Source organism: Schistocerca americana, chromosome 3 (assembly GCF_021461395.2).
Source record: "Schistocerca americana isolate TAMUIC-IGC-003095 chromosome 3, iqSchAmer2.1, whole genome shotgun sequence".
Taxonomy (NCBI): domain Eukaryota; kingdom Metazoa; phylum Arthropoda; class Insecta; order Orthoptera; family Acrididae; genus Schistocerca; species Schistocerca americana.
The window spans coordinates 758864904-758880787 of NC_060121.1; positions in this window are offsets into that span (position 1 = coordinate 758864904).

The window sequence follows — 15884 nt, forward strand, 5'->3', positions numbered from 1 at the left end:
CACGAAAACCACTCTCTCTATTATGGACACAAGTTTTTATTTTGCAATCAATGTCTCCACCATGAGATTTAGACTCCAACTGACCTAGTATACATTACTGCCACCAGAGGGTACTGTCATCCCTCCTCTGACCTAATCCCAGGTGGTGGTCTGTAGGAGGAAAATAGCGCGAAAATGACTCAGACACTGCTGGGCTGCTGGGGAGAGTAGGGAAGGAGTGCACTCTATTTAGTTTGGAATGTTTTATTTAGGGATGGAATATATTTATCACACTGACGCAAGACACTCGCCAGGGTATGCTTGGGGTCACAATACACAGTCTGCAGACACAAAAACAAATCCTAATTATCGTAAATAATTTAAGTACAGACATTCACACTCCTCTTAAATAATTGAGCACAGTTATGTCTAGACACAGCACTCGTAAACTGTCCAAACAATGCATAGCACAGCCTACAAACCTGCTCGCAAAATAATGCAATCAAAGTACGCAGATACCACCCCCTGTCCACTAGAGCGCATAGGAAGCTACCGACAGCCCCGCCAAGTGACATGACCGTCAGATATCACACTACACACAGGTGTCCTCAGGCATGAGGCAGCCACATCTCTTTCGTATTTGACACCTGAAAAATTCCTCTTTGAATACATAATCACCCAGGCGCCGTTGATGACGCGATTGGACGGGAGCAAAGACCTATTTGCAGAGTGCAGACGCTCCAAGCCACCCCGCGTGCGTTTGCAGTCGACATGGTCGATGCAGGTGAAAGTTGGGTCTATACAGTTTCTGTTATACCGTTGTTACAGAATTCCAAGGCGCAGTCCCCATACGTGAAACACCTCTGGACAGCACACGTCTTTACCGCAGATGGCAGAATAGCACAGGTTGATTCCATCTAACGGAACATACGAATTGTGTTCAGCCATGTGTACCCACCCCAGCGCGCCTTTCGTTTTGCCGCGTAGCCACTCACCATCTGAAACGCTCTCAATCTTATTCTTATGTCACTTAGCTTTGTAAAAGAAAATAAGGGTCAAGTCGACCTCTCGTCAATAGTATAGTGTAACAGAAATAGGTAACCCTCGCTTTCTTGATGCCTCAGCTTGTATGCATGGAAATTCTTACCCTAACAGAACCTCTTTACAAAAATAACATCGAATGCACTCTCCCCAACGATCCTAAAGTGTTACCCTTCCAGCTCTCAACATACTCAAATGTTCTCACAGCTATGTAGAGGCTCCTATATCCCAGCACAAAATATGTAGCATTATGATTGGCTCTTACAGAGTTTACCCAAAGAAATTACTGATGGAGCCGGTATTGAAGCACCATCCACCTATTCTTTCTAGACCTTTCAGAGGTAAAATTGTTTTGCACAGATCGCTAAATTGCATTGACAGTTAAACCCACAAAATTGTCTACAGATCATAAAATACATACTAAACTCACAAGAATATTGGAAACGAGGATGATATTTACCACTATAACTACAATTAAATATTACAATTGCTGCTACAGTCTGACACTGATCAATGTACAGTTAATATCTCCTCTTGACGACCTTGCTTCAGTATCTATAGCGTATATAATTTCCCACGCAAAAAATCTCTCTCATACCCTCGCGGTTAACGATGTGCTGAATCTATTTGTCCTTCATGATGGTACACACAGTCATCCTCTCTAGTCATGCCATAACGTAAACCATACTAACTTTACAATACAATATATGCACATTTACACAAACAGTGCAGTTATCTTTTATATCTGTACAGCACCCGAAAAAATTATCATATGCCTACACTCACACAGGTTATATGTCACGATGCTCCCCAGTCCTAGGAAAGCACCGTCCACCTTTTCTTTCTTTCTACAGACGTGACATTCAGCTCCAATAAACTATTTTACACTGTTCGCCATATTACACTGACAACTAAATCTCGCAAAGAGCAATACATATCGTCAAATACATAAAGACACCTAGTTATTTAAACTGTCCTCCCACTCGCGCCAAGAGCTTGAATATTAGTCTGTGAAACCGACCTCCAACCCAACAATATACCAACGCGTACTGTGTCGATGTAGTAAACATACAATTCCTATCCTATGCCATACAAAATCACCCCTTTTACATCAGAAAGCCCTCACTCAATCAAAGTCACGCTCAGAACTGATGGTCAAAGACACACTCGTTTCCCCTCGGTACAAACGCGCTGCTGTTTCTGGTCCATATCCGCCCGCTTGCTTACTTTTCTACACCCATCTCCAGACTCTGGGATTACAAGAACACACCTATTTTCGCTATAATATTATATGATTTTCGCGGTACTTCTCGATATCAAGCACACAGCAGTAGCCCGCCCAATTGCTCACACAACTTAATTCCCAAGATATAGACTGAAAATTATTTCTCTAAGAAAACCAAATTTAGCTAGGTCGAGCATGCTCTAGACCACTGAATAACTAGAAAAAAATAGATGAAAAATGATATTTCCACCCGTGAATACCGATCTCGCTGATGTAACAGATTCCAAATCATCCCTACAATTTACAAGCCAACTATGGTCTTCCCCATGTTTAGAGAACAGGCAAACGTGTCTTCCACATGCCAGATGCATATACCACAATCGATCTTCTCTCAACTAAATAAAGGCCCAAAATGTGCAGAAACAGTCAACCGAACAATTTACGTGGGAGGGAATAACAGTCCAGCGCAAACACACCTCCATACACAATGTTCTCAAAGTTCCACTCGATCGCGAAAGCTGCCCATCTTACGAGCACGTGCACAAAAGTATCCATGTTAAAATCTATACACCCTTTACTAATCGAGGTGTGACATTATCTCTGAATAAGGCTGTTTTTTCAAGACAAATACCATGAAAGTGATCATAGGAATGTGCATTATCATCCCACGATGCAACCTAGTAATACAATTACCGCATTTGAAAGTCAATCGGCTAAGGAACGTGGTACGTAAGTGGTATTTGCGACTCCCTCACACAGACCAAGCTAGATAATTCTATAGTATTTGTAGCACATTCTGTCTCAACACCATATGAGAGGTTCAGCGATATATCCACTGAGTTATAGGCGACGACTGATTGAGAAGGAACACAAACAGTAGTAGTAGTGGTAGTAGTAGACGATGTGATCGTGAGAAAATGTGCACTAGCTTCCCTGATCTCTAGTGTCACGCTATTCGCTAGAGATGATGTCCGTCATTTGTTTCCGGTCTTTCCATTCAAGCTCATACCTGCATTTGATCCTATTGACAGTTCCTTTAGTTATAACAACCACTACTGAATCATATTCCTGGCACTGTCATATCTCGAAAGGAGTGATCTTTCTCGAACCTAGCTGCTACAGTAAAATTCCAACACAGTTTTAGTCACCCCCTACACATCTTGCAACTCCTCCCATTTCTACAGCTTTCCGCACGTTATCCCTCTGGTTTAAGCCTGAACTGAGCAACAGTCGGAGAAAGACATATCCACCACCTTCTGCAACCCATGTTGAAAAAGAACGACCTTAGTCAGTGCAACAGGACCTTGTTTTGACCATTCATCCGAGATGCGCGGAATGTGGTATGTCCCCATACTACATACATGACTACAGATCCGTGCCCATTCAAATCAGTCAGCCCAACATGCTATCATCGTTATTCTCTACCCCTTAACAGAGAAACATTACGAACTATAAAAGCTCATCCCATTTAGAAGTCAACTAGGCACTGATGCTGGCGCAATGACGCACAGCTGCGCTGCAGTCCAGCATGGAGAGAGAGATTTCACAATACTCCCTAGAATAGCGCAGCGTGCAGCCATCCAAGCATTCCTAGAGGTATACACACTCCCTCTGCGAATTTACAGCTCAAACTACTGCTGCTACTACCTCCTGTGTCTTACCACAGAAACCATAACACACCACACATCTGCTGATTTTTAAATAAAAGACAGTTACAACATAAACAAACTGGAAGACTTTTACAGTGTTGGGGTAGGTCTCCAAACTACAGTCTGAAGGTGATTCACAAGCTCTACATTTAGATTCGTCCGTCACACTGACGGAATAGCTGACAACTATGCGTTCCCTTTCGACTGATTCCTCATATTGCATGCATGTACACGATCACTGTTTCGCTGCTGGCAACCCACAGAAGTTGCTATACATCCTCCAAAACTTTTTCCCCAACCAAACAAGCCATATCAGTCAATCATTATGTGCTAACCAATGCAGGGATGAGATGGAAAAGACACCATCCATGTACTCTAATAATAAACATCACACTTGATAGAGTGAAGAATTTTGCACTAAGTTCAACAGTGGCCAATCATGTGACTGCATGTTTCCCCAATTTCAGTATCATAGCTAAACCGTGCCCTCTCCACTATGCGAGTATCATTGCGAACATGGATCGATGATTATGCAGTACATCCATTCAGTCTTAATTTTTGAACACATAAATCATCAAAGTATACCAGACAGTGCTCCACATATTTCTATCACCTCGAGCATAGTGTTTACAGTCATCACACTGTCATTGACCAACCAGCCCTGCAGAACAGTTAGCGAATTAATCTGTAACCGACCAGAAGAAGACCGCTACACTCCATGTCTCGTGAATGAACTGAGCTTTCCGAGTCCTAACCCATCCAAGTGCATGAGATTTCTCGAGATGAGACCATGTCGAGGAGCTTAACACTCCTTATCGATGTATAGTAACAGATTTCAAAGTGCCATCATGTAATAGCAGACGGTTAAGAAGAACAAGAAACTACTGATTTTTATACGCGATGGAGCCCCAGACACATGGAGTTCGACGCATTTTTACGTAAATCAACCAAGCTATCAACTCTAAAGTATTGTTCTACAGTCTAGGATCAGCACCTGGAAGGTATTCGTAAGAGAGAGAACATAAACAAAAGCACTCCTAAGGACACAACGATCTGCACTTAAAATGGGCATATAATGTTAAATCGCATGCGTTTCCGACCTATCAGGCATATGAAATATTGTTGTTAATATTCCAACGTGATAAATATATTTCAAGTGCGTGATATACATCCCTCTTCCCGATTTCCCTACGATAAACTACCTTATTGAACCATAGAACGAAAAACGAACTACTTCCGTAAAACACATGCTCTGCACGATATGAGCACAATATAGTTTCCTTGATACATACAGTGTTCACTGTTCACATCCGATCACCGTTCAAAAATTATATGATGCCTGAATCAAAATGGTTCTAATGGCTCTGAGCACTATAAGACTCACCATCTGAGGTCATCAGTCCCCTAGAACTTAGAACTCCTTAACCAAACTAACCTAATGACATCACACACATCCACGCCCGGGGCAGGATTCGAACCTGCGACCGTAGCGGTCGCGCGGTTCCAGACTGAAGCGCCTAGAACCGCTCGGCCACACTGGCCGGCGATGCCTGCATCAGCCCTATAGAAAATGATCCTTAGTAGCGGGCTATACATCCTACAAGGAAACAGATAAACGCATAGCAGCAGCATCAGACATGTGAAAATTACAAGTCATTCCTATGTAAACCGCACATGCGTCAGGCAGTTGTGTACACAGGAATTGCAGCACCTCACAAGCTCCTATCGCTAACTTAGTTATGATGCTGAAGTCTCAATTTTACACCCAGGATGCGACAGAGAGGATCGCATGATTCTAAGTTCTTTTAGACGAATGTGTCACGTTTAATCACACATGAGATGGAAGTCCTCTGATGACCGACAGGTTTACCGTTAACCATCGCACGTAGACAGTGCTTTAAACCACAAACAGAACAATGTGGCTGTATATGAGTAGAACGCAGGCTATGTCACGCGACTGATTCATCTGGACAGAACACTGGAAAAAAAATTGACCTGCAGCGACTTCTCCTTCTCTAGAATGAATCAGTCAACCATTAAATCGTACCAAGTTACGTTTCTATCTCAATCGATCACCCCGTCAATTTTCTGTTATCCTTTAACGCAGATGCAAGTAAGTTTAGACGTGAATCGTTCTCTGTCCTCTTGAAAAGCATCAAATACAGTAGTCAACTTGCGTGTACCACTGGTACTTCAACAGACATACAGTATAATACTGTCTCGACGGAAAAAAATTGACTACCTCCCTTATTGCATTCGCTTTGATGCCGTCGTTTTCCCGGATTCGTCCTGTTGCGGCATGCTTGCTCCCATGTACAAACTGCTTGGCGCATTTCGGTGTATATTCTGTCAATTTATACCTATTCCGTCGTCATTTTTCTCAATTATATCGATTTTAAGTCGGATCTATCCATACGACCATGACATAACATCTCGTTCTGTGTTCTAAAATTTCCTGTAAACGTAGCACAGCCGCCAACACCTAGCCCAAATGCACTGATTGGGAGGCGTAATATAGCACTATACTCAACTGTATCTAATCACCTCCACATTCGGAGAGCGTTTGCCCTGTTTTCTGCATGTCTGTGTATATGCATGCCTCAGGCCCAGCTCCCAGGACACAGCACCACCTGCTTGGAATTTGAACTTCGAGCCATTTTTCTGGGGGAGGGGGGGGGGGGGGCGCGGCATTTTGCCTCCAAAATTCAAACTTCCCGCCAAAATCCGCTATCTTGAATGACGACAAAACCGCCCTCTTGGATGACGTCATCGCCGCCATCTTGGATAACGGTTGTTGCCCCAATACTCACGAGACAGCGTAAATTTCAGAGGGATTGATTTCATTATAGGCATTACATACTAGTTTTCCAGATTAAGTTGTTTAATCTTTCTTTGGATTACAGTAAAACTGATTAAGCACACCATTTGCTCAACAACACAGTGAATTTGGATAACGCAAAGCTATTTTTAAGGAACGACACACCATGATGTAGTCTAACTGGAATCTTCCCCTTACTCCCAGCCTTTTCCAAGTGTACCTCCTTCTCTTGTGCTCCCTGAAGAGAGTATTCGCAGTTACTAGCTGAAATTTATTGCAGAACTCAATTAGTCTTTCTCCTTTCTCATTCAGACTATGAAGCCCATATTCTCCCTTGACCCTTCGTTTGACTCCTTCCCCCACCACCGAGCGAGGTGGCGCAGTGGTTAGCACACTGGACTCGCATTAGGGAGGACGACGGTTCAATCCCGTCTCCAACCATCCTGATTTAGGTTTTCCATCATTTCCCTACATCGTTTCAGGCAAATGCCGGGATGGTTCCTTTGAAAGGGCACGGCCGATTTCCTTCCCAATCCTTCCCTAACTCGAGCTTGTGCTCCGTCTCTAATGACCTTGTTGTCGACGGGATGTTAAACACTAACCAGCTACCTACCTTCCCCCACCGACCGAGTGAGGTGGCACAGTGGTTAGCACATTGGACTTACATTCAGGAGGATTTAGGTTTTCTGTGATTTCCCTAAATAGTGTGAAGCAAACGCTGGGATGGTTCCTTTGAAAGGGTACAGTCGACTTCCTTCCCCATCTTTCCAAAATCCGATGGGATCAATAACGTGACTGTTTGGTCCCCAACCCTAAACGGACCAACCAACCTTCTCCTAAAACCGCATTCCAGTCCCCTTGAATATTAGATTTTCAACTCCCTTTACGTACTGAATTACCCGTTCAGTATCCTCATATACTTTTCCTGTCTCTTCATCTTCAGCTTACGACTTAGGAATGTGTACCTGAACTATTGTTGTCGACGTTGGTTTGCTGTCGATTCTGATAAGAACAACCCTGCTACTGAATTGTTCACAATAACTCACTCTCTGCCCTACCTTCCTAATCATAACAAATCCTACTCCCGTTGTGCCATTTTTGCTGTTGTTGATATTACCCTATATTCATCTGACCAAAAATCCTTGCCTTCTTTCCATTCACATCAATGACCTCTCCTCCCCTCCCCTCCTTTATCTTGACTGAGCCATAGCATTTCCCTTTTCAGATTTTCTAGCTTTCCCACCATGTTCAAACTTCTGACCTTCTACAGCCGGGCTTGCAGAACTTTATCCTTTTATTGGCTACTCAATGTTTTTCTCATGGTCACCTCCCTGTTGACAGTCCCCTCCTGGAGATCCGAATGGGGGACTAGCCCGAAATCTTTTGCCAATGGAGAGATCGTCGTGATTACAGGCCACTTGTCCTGTGGATACACATTGTGTGCCTTTGATGCCGTGGTTTCCATTTCTTTCTGCTTCCTGATGCCGTTGATCATTGCTAATCTTCCACATTTAGGGCCAGTTTCCCACTGCAAGGGCAAGTGAGTGCCCCAAACCACTGTCCACTCCCCCGCCCTCTTTGACAAGACCAATGGCAGGATGAGGGTGATTCCTTATCCCAGAAGTCTTCAACAGCCATAGCTGATGATTTTTATTCAAAATGTAAGTGGTGGTGGGTTCAAACCCAGGTATAAGAACATTTTGATTATTAATTGAAGACGCTGCCCATAGAGCAGGTGTGCATAATTTAAGAAGTTAAAAATAACTAATGATGTTTATTACAAGATGATTTGCTTTAATGTGTGGATAATATGATGCGACCTTCTGGTAACAGTGAGTGGGGAGGGGGATGCGAGAATTACTGGAGGGGATGGAATATGGAAAAGGACGGGAAATGTCAATGTGTGAAGGAACTGATAGGTCAGGAGTGGTTGTTAGGTGATTAGGATACCAGCTGGGAAAGGAAAGCATTAGCTGGAGCCTCAGGACGGGATGGATAGGGTACACTGTGGTAGGAAGGAAGGGTAGATTACGGGGATAATTTCATCGTCTGTGAGAGGAAGGAGGCTGAAATTAACCTGGTAAGGGGAATGGAGTTCGTGGAAATGGAAGCAGGGTGGATCTTGTTGACAGAGTTGCGGCATCAGGCCATATTGCACTGCTGTCGCATCACTTAGTAGAGTAAAACAGGGGAGTTGGCAGGTCAAACTGAGGCAGGGACCCAAACGTTGCAGGGTGAGGGTGGAGGTTGGTCATGGAGGTCATGTCGCCACCAAAGAACATTTTACTAAAAGTCTTTTAGTTTAAATACATTAACTTCCCAATTCATCCGCTAAATTTCAGAGAATAAAGCAGCATGAGAACTAAGTATCCTTAACAAGAGCTTGAGAAAATCTAGGGGACTCTCACTTCTGGTACGGTGCTATGCTGCTTAATGTTCTTAGGGAAAATGATCTTTATTACTTGGCTGCTATACTGGATACAACCTGACTTCATTCATATGATGAAATGGTTGGCAGTAGTTAACGCTCTTGCTTGTGTGCTGTAGTGAAGGAATAGCGGTAAGCATTACCTGTGTTCAAAGGAAGAGGGTGCTCAGTTAATTGACTGCAGCAAAAGTGTATGATGGCTGAGGGACGAGGAGAGCGTTTTTTCTGTGGAACCTGGGTGAAAAACATTTATGAACAGCCCAGTCCCTCAGTCTCATAGCACAGACACATTTCATGGCGCCAGTCGGTCGTCAGCCACGCCAGGTAGGCTGACTAGTGCCAAGGCGTCACTGGAGCTATGGGCAGAGCACTGATGACTGGCAATAGAGTAGAGGATGGGCCCTTGTTAGGTAGGAAGCCGATGAGATGGCTGTGAACTTCTGCGAATCTCCATGGGACAGGTCAGTGGCGTCCAGGCGTCCAGACTCTGCTACAAAACATATCTGTGAAGGCACGAGGCTTTTAGTGAGGTGTGAGGTTATGGCCGTTCTTTGGAAAGTTCGAAATGGACACAAAGGTGAGATATCAATCTTTTTATGGAGGGTTGTGGTTCCATCCAGATCATGCTATTAGCAAAAGACATGGCGTAGAAGCGTGAGAAAGTGGCTGCAAAGCTGAATCTATTTTCCTTTTCTCCCAATTAATTTTTAAAGTCACTGATTGATCAAATCTGTGTATGCAGTGCAAGGGGAGGTCTTCCAGCTTCGAGTGCTGCACCCCAGCTCGTGATTGACTTGGACTGAAGTGGGAGTATTCTAAGATGTAAATGTGGTAGGCTACCGAGCCGGCGAGAGAAAGAGAAGAGGACTCTTGTGCTGGTGCTTCGCTAGTACAGAACTGCAGGTCTTTACCTTAAACGGTGAGACCTGTGTCCTTTGCTAGTGTGCCACTTAGAGTCTGTGTCAGTCAGTATCTGAACCATCAGAGGTACTGCTTCTTGCATCACACACACAACGAATGATGCGTGGATGTACCTATTTGTTTTGAGTTGGTCGCCTAAACATTTGACATATTCTGTCATGCATAGTCGTGTCACAGAGCCAAACTGGTTTGGCAAACCAGCAAATGGTTCCAACTGCACGCTGGAATCCACTGGGCTTTCAGAGGCTCATAGGGAAGTACCTGCACTCCGAATCAGCTGCACGTGAGACCGCATATTTGCATACGTCTGGGCGCACGCTTTTAATAATAGATTGTCGCTGTCCATGACTGCAGCCGCCGAGCGCATCGTGATATGCCGCCCTGACCGGCAGAAGCGTAAGGTATTTGTTGCTATGGCGTCGGACTCCAATATATGCTTCTCAGCACCCTGTTCTTTGGAATCATATTTTTCTTTATGGAATAGCAAAGTATAGATGCTTTACAGTAGCGTAGTTTTTGGCCCAAACCATGGATTCACATGTATGAAGTCAGGTAAAGCGATTAATTCTGGTTAGTGTCGTGTGTTGATCCCCAGCTGATCACTCTGTTCACCGTAGACCCCATATTATTGAACGCGTTTGTAAATTTAAAAAAAAATATGTGGCGTTTTTTTAGCCATGTTTTGTTATGTGATGTTAAGCATGAATAAATCAATTGTTATTTAGACCACAACTCCTCCTAGTGTTCTGATTAACATTACCTTTGCCATTTTATTAAAGTCTTGATTGCAATTGAAAGATGGAAGCTTGCAAGCTACACCAGAAAACGTTCCAGGCAGAAAACAATGGCCCATTCATAGATTGATTGTATCATAAGCCAGTTCTTTAGTCCATAGATAGAACTGGAAAGCTATAAGAAGTTGAGTGAGGCAACACAGCTCCCCTGCCGGCCGGTGTGGCCGTGCGGTTCTAGGCGCTTCAGTCTGGAACCTCGTGACCGCTACGGTCGCAGGTTCGAATCCTGCCTCGGGCATGGATGTGTGTGATGTCCGTAGGTTAGTTAGGTTTAAGTAGTTCTAAGTTCTAGGGGACTGATGACCGCAGATGTTAAGTCCCATAGTGATCAGAGCCATTTTAACCATTTTTTGAACAAAGCTCCACCACGCCCCTTTCCCCTCCCTCCCCCCACAGACATACACTTACAAAAATAAATGACAGAAAGAAGTTGAGTTACCAGAGCATAGGTGGAAACAGCTGAAAGAAACACCACTCTCCCCTTTACACGATAACAGAATGATGGCATGTAGGCCTATGCCACAATCTTAGTACTAAATGAAAAACTGGCAATGAGGAGTGCACTTATTGGTTATATACTGGGTAAATTAGGAAGACGCCAATGATGTTGCAGAATCTTGTTACTATCATAGTTGTTAAATCAACTTCATCGAAAAAGTACTACTCAAATTTTTGTGTGCAAGTTTTTCAAATGACGTATTTCTCAAGTACAGTTTCTTTGAAGTTATGTTGAAGCGATGTACAAAGAACTGATCAACAAATATTTTTATTAGTGTATGATAAAATTGTATTATTGTTATTATTATTATTATTAAAATCTAAGGCATGAAAATGGTCAAATGGCTCTGAGTACTATGGGACTTAACATCTATGGTCATCAGTCCCCTAGAACTTAGAACTACGTAAACCTAACTAACCTAAGGACATCACACAACACCCAGTCATCACGAGGCAGAGAAAATCCCTGACCCCGCCGGGTATCGAACCCGGGAACCCGGACGCGGGAAGCGAGAACGCTACCGCACGACCACGAGCTCCGGAGTCTAAGGCATCTGTAGCTCGTTAAAACTGAGGGTGAGAGTAAGTTATACAGCCTGATCCAGCTAAGCTGTTGGCCTCAGACATGTCCTGAACCGTTTAAGATTTAGTAATTCTGTTGGAAAACTCTGCAGTTAAGACGTATAGTCTCTTTTGTAGCAGCACCACAGTTTAAGATAGGAAAGTTAGATTCAGTGCAACATTTCTGAGCGCACAAGTTACAGCCAGACGCGGACCTGTTGACAGTAAGTTATGCTGAGCAGCGGTTGTGAAGTAGAATGGAGGCCACAGGGCAGTCGAACCACCGAAAAAAGTAAACGAAGCAGTTTGCATGGTGCAAGTTACAGGCAGAAGGGGCCCACTGGCGCAACCTATATGTTATCAGTATGTGACTCAGAGAGGCGCGTTAGCAAAACAGAGGTGCACAGCTGATTATAAATAGGTGTGGGTTTCTAACGAGATTCATTCAAGTGTGGCAGCTCTCTTGGACAGCGGGGCATGTCACACAACCAGCTACACACAGCAGCAGATGGGGTGCGTCCCAGTCCACGGCGGGTCGCTGGTTTGACCCTCTGAGGCCGATGCGGGGTCCGTAGCCAGCCAGCCAGTGGCGGGCCACTCTTTGGTTCGCTACCACGGGCAGTTGTCTTGTCACCCAATGCACGCTGGAGGGATCCCAGGGCGAGGGCCGCAGATTCGGACGCCAGATCATGGGTGCTTGTGGTCGCCGCGATCTCAGCTATGCCAGCGAGGAAGGACGCAGCGGGCCACTCGGCGGCTCCCAGCAGAGCGGCGCTGAGGCAACGGGGAAGAAGACTGCTGAGTCGGCTGCTGGCGCAGCCGTGACAACATTGCCGTGACAGCAGCACATTGCACTGGGTCGCTGGGGCTGTGGCCTCAGTATTGCGTGACCCTGTGACGCAGACCGAGGTGAACGGGGCACTGTAGTGGAAACAAATAAATCATATGGAAAGCTCGGACAAGTCTTCATACAGCACCTCGTGGCACCAGCCACTACATTTGGTGTGAGAATAGTGGACGTCATGTGTCGATTACGACGTTCACGCCCACCACCTGCATTACGGTCACAAGATGTGGTGAGTTTTGACCAGTTTTCTTTTGAGTATTGGACGTTTTCTTTCTTGTTTGTGTGTTGAGTTTAGCCTGCCAGGAGCCACATTGTAGATGTTTTGCGTGAGCATAGTATTTTTTGTTGCCAGAGTAAGTGTTAGTGTATTTGAGGCAGCAAGATGTTGTTTTCTCGAGGTATTTAATTACTCTTGTATTGGTTTGAGTATGATGATACTGAGTGTGATGATACGGAGCTGTAGGAAGTCAGGTTATTCTTGTACTTAAATGTTTTGTTCGGCACTAAATGGGAACGAAAGCAACTCAATGGCAGAGTCAGTGACGCGAGGTATGTCGATACCAGAAGCGGTACGGATTTTGTTGGAAAAAGTAGCACAATTGACAGCAGACAACACGCAGTTGAGAAATGAATTAACATCTGGAAGTGAGCAGGAAACCGCATCTGATCAGTCATTGTTGCCTGGGGGTGCAGGGGATTGACCAGCTGCCGCGAGTTTGATTATTCTGATTTCTGACATGGCATCTGAAGATGTGCGTTCGTTTGTGGAGGATTTGGAGACTTCAGCGGTGATGAATGGTTGGCCTGATGAACAGTTGTTACATGTAGTCAAGATTAGATTAACGGGTGAAATGAAGACATATGTAAAGTGTTCTGAGGCCTTGAGGAAGGCAGGACAAAAATGGTTCAAACGGCCCTGAGCACTACAGGTCATCAGTCCCCTAGAACTTAGAACTACTTAAACCTAACTAACCTAAGGATATCACACACATCCATGCCCGAGGCAGTATTCGAACCTGCGACTGTAGCGGTCGTGCGGTTCCAGACTGAAGCACCTAGAACCGCTTGGCCACAACGGCCGGCGAAGGCAGGACAGTTTAAGCAGTTTGAAGCAGGGGCTTTTACAAAGGTACAAGAAACAGAATAGCTCTCGGTACTGTAGAGAGAGGTTAAGTACAATGACAAAGAGGCAGGGGGAGACGATGGAGAAATTTGCGGACAGGATAAGGGAAACTACCGAGTATACTTACGAGTTGGGTCAGAGCGATGAAGCGAATAGTGTTCTGTTGTAGGAGGCCAAGCAAAGGGCGCTTGATGTATTTTTGAGAGGGTTACCGGCGCATATGGCACGGAAAGTGCGTGAAGGGACTCCAAAGATTTGTATTCGGCCATTCAGCTGGCAATTCAATGTGAGGAAATGGACGTGGCAACAGGGGTACGTGAGAGGCAAACAGTGTTTACAGCGGATGTGAAATGTTTTAAGTGAGGTCGTACAAGACATGTGCAGAGGCAATGTACTAAGTCACCAAGGAAAAGAGGAAGGGGTGGAAATCGGCAGCGTGGAGGATGGAGAAGTGGAGTTAGAAGAGGTTGACAATCGTTAAACGGCAGAGGGGGCCCAAGAACCACCTAAGAGAGCTCCCGTTTAATTTCAATGCTACCAATACGTATGCAGAGGTGGAACGTTCAGTGGTAGGATCCATAGGAACTAAAAAGTTTAAGATTTTGTTGAACACAGGGGCACAATTGTCAGTGGCTACTAGGAATATAATGGGACAAAGGAAGTTAGACCCACCACGTTGTAGGTTCCGTGGAGTGGGGGATAAGGAGATCACGACTTTGGGGTCGGTGACAGTTGACTTTCGAATACAGAAAGTCCGATTTAATTTATGCATGGAGGTAGTACAATGGGTAAGCAAGGGCTGTGACATGATCCTATGAATAGATTTCTGGCGTCGACATGATGCCAAAATTGACCTTGGACAACGAACTGTCGAACGTGGTGGAATGTTGTTTCAGCTAGGGGAAACTGTTGTCAATGCAGAGCTGTCGTGAGGGGCGTTCAACGTAATGAACATTAGCGTTAAGGCTTAATTCGCATGAGTGTGTGTCTGGTGGACCGGGAAGTCGCTTTGGGTAAGTGTGGAGTCGAATCTACCTGTGGGTACAGTATGTGTTATTGGACCATTGCAGGATAATGAAGTTTTGGATCCATTGGGTTGTTTTGTAAAACGTAGTGTTGTACGCGTACAGGAGAGGAACGTGGATAATTTTAGCGCTGTAGGCGCGAATTTGAGGAAAGGAGTTTTAGTAGCAAATTTGGATGTGCCAGATGACGAAGACTGGTGTTCTATAGGTATGCGAAGCAATCAACCACTAACTACCGATAGAGCAGCATTGCGTGACAAAACTAAGCATTTGAAAGGAGGAGAAAGAAAGCATATGAAAGAATTATTGTGGGAATATAAGGATTTGTTTTTTTCCACAAGGGTCGTTACCAGGAACTCCATTAGTTCAACATAGGATACCAACAGGGAATGAAGCACCTGTTTGCCGTAAACCATACAGAATACTGAGGTATTTGCAGCCGACTGTGGAGGATTTCATTGATCAGCGGTTTGTGGACGGTATTATAGAGTATAGTAATAGTTGCTGGGGAGCGGGCATTGTCGTTGTGCCTAAAAAATTTATGAATGGAACTAAGAAATACAGGTTCTGTTGTGACTACCGATACCTCATCAATAGGACAGCAACGGACGCATAACCCATTCCAAACATATCGGAGGCTTTGGATCACTTAGGACAGTGCCAGTACGTTTCTACGATGGATGTGACAAGTGGTTATCATCAGTTAGAGGTGGCTCCAGAGGATCACCCAAACCTGCTTTCTCTACTCCTGGAGGCCATTACCAGTTCATTAGAATGCCATTCGGTTTGAAAAACGCTCCGGCAACGTTTCAGAGGTTGTTAGACAGTGTCTTGAGGGGTTTGAAACCACGGCAGTGTCTTCTCTATTTGGATGACATTATAGTGTTTTCAGGTGGTATGAAGCAACATAGACAGGAGTTAAGGGAAGTCTCTATGAGGTTAAGAGCAACCAGTTTGACGTTGAGCCTGGAGAAG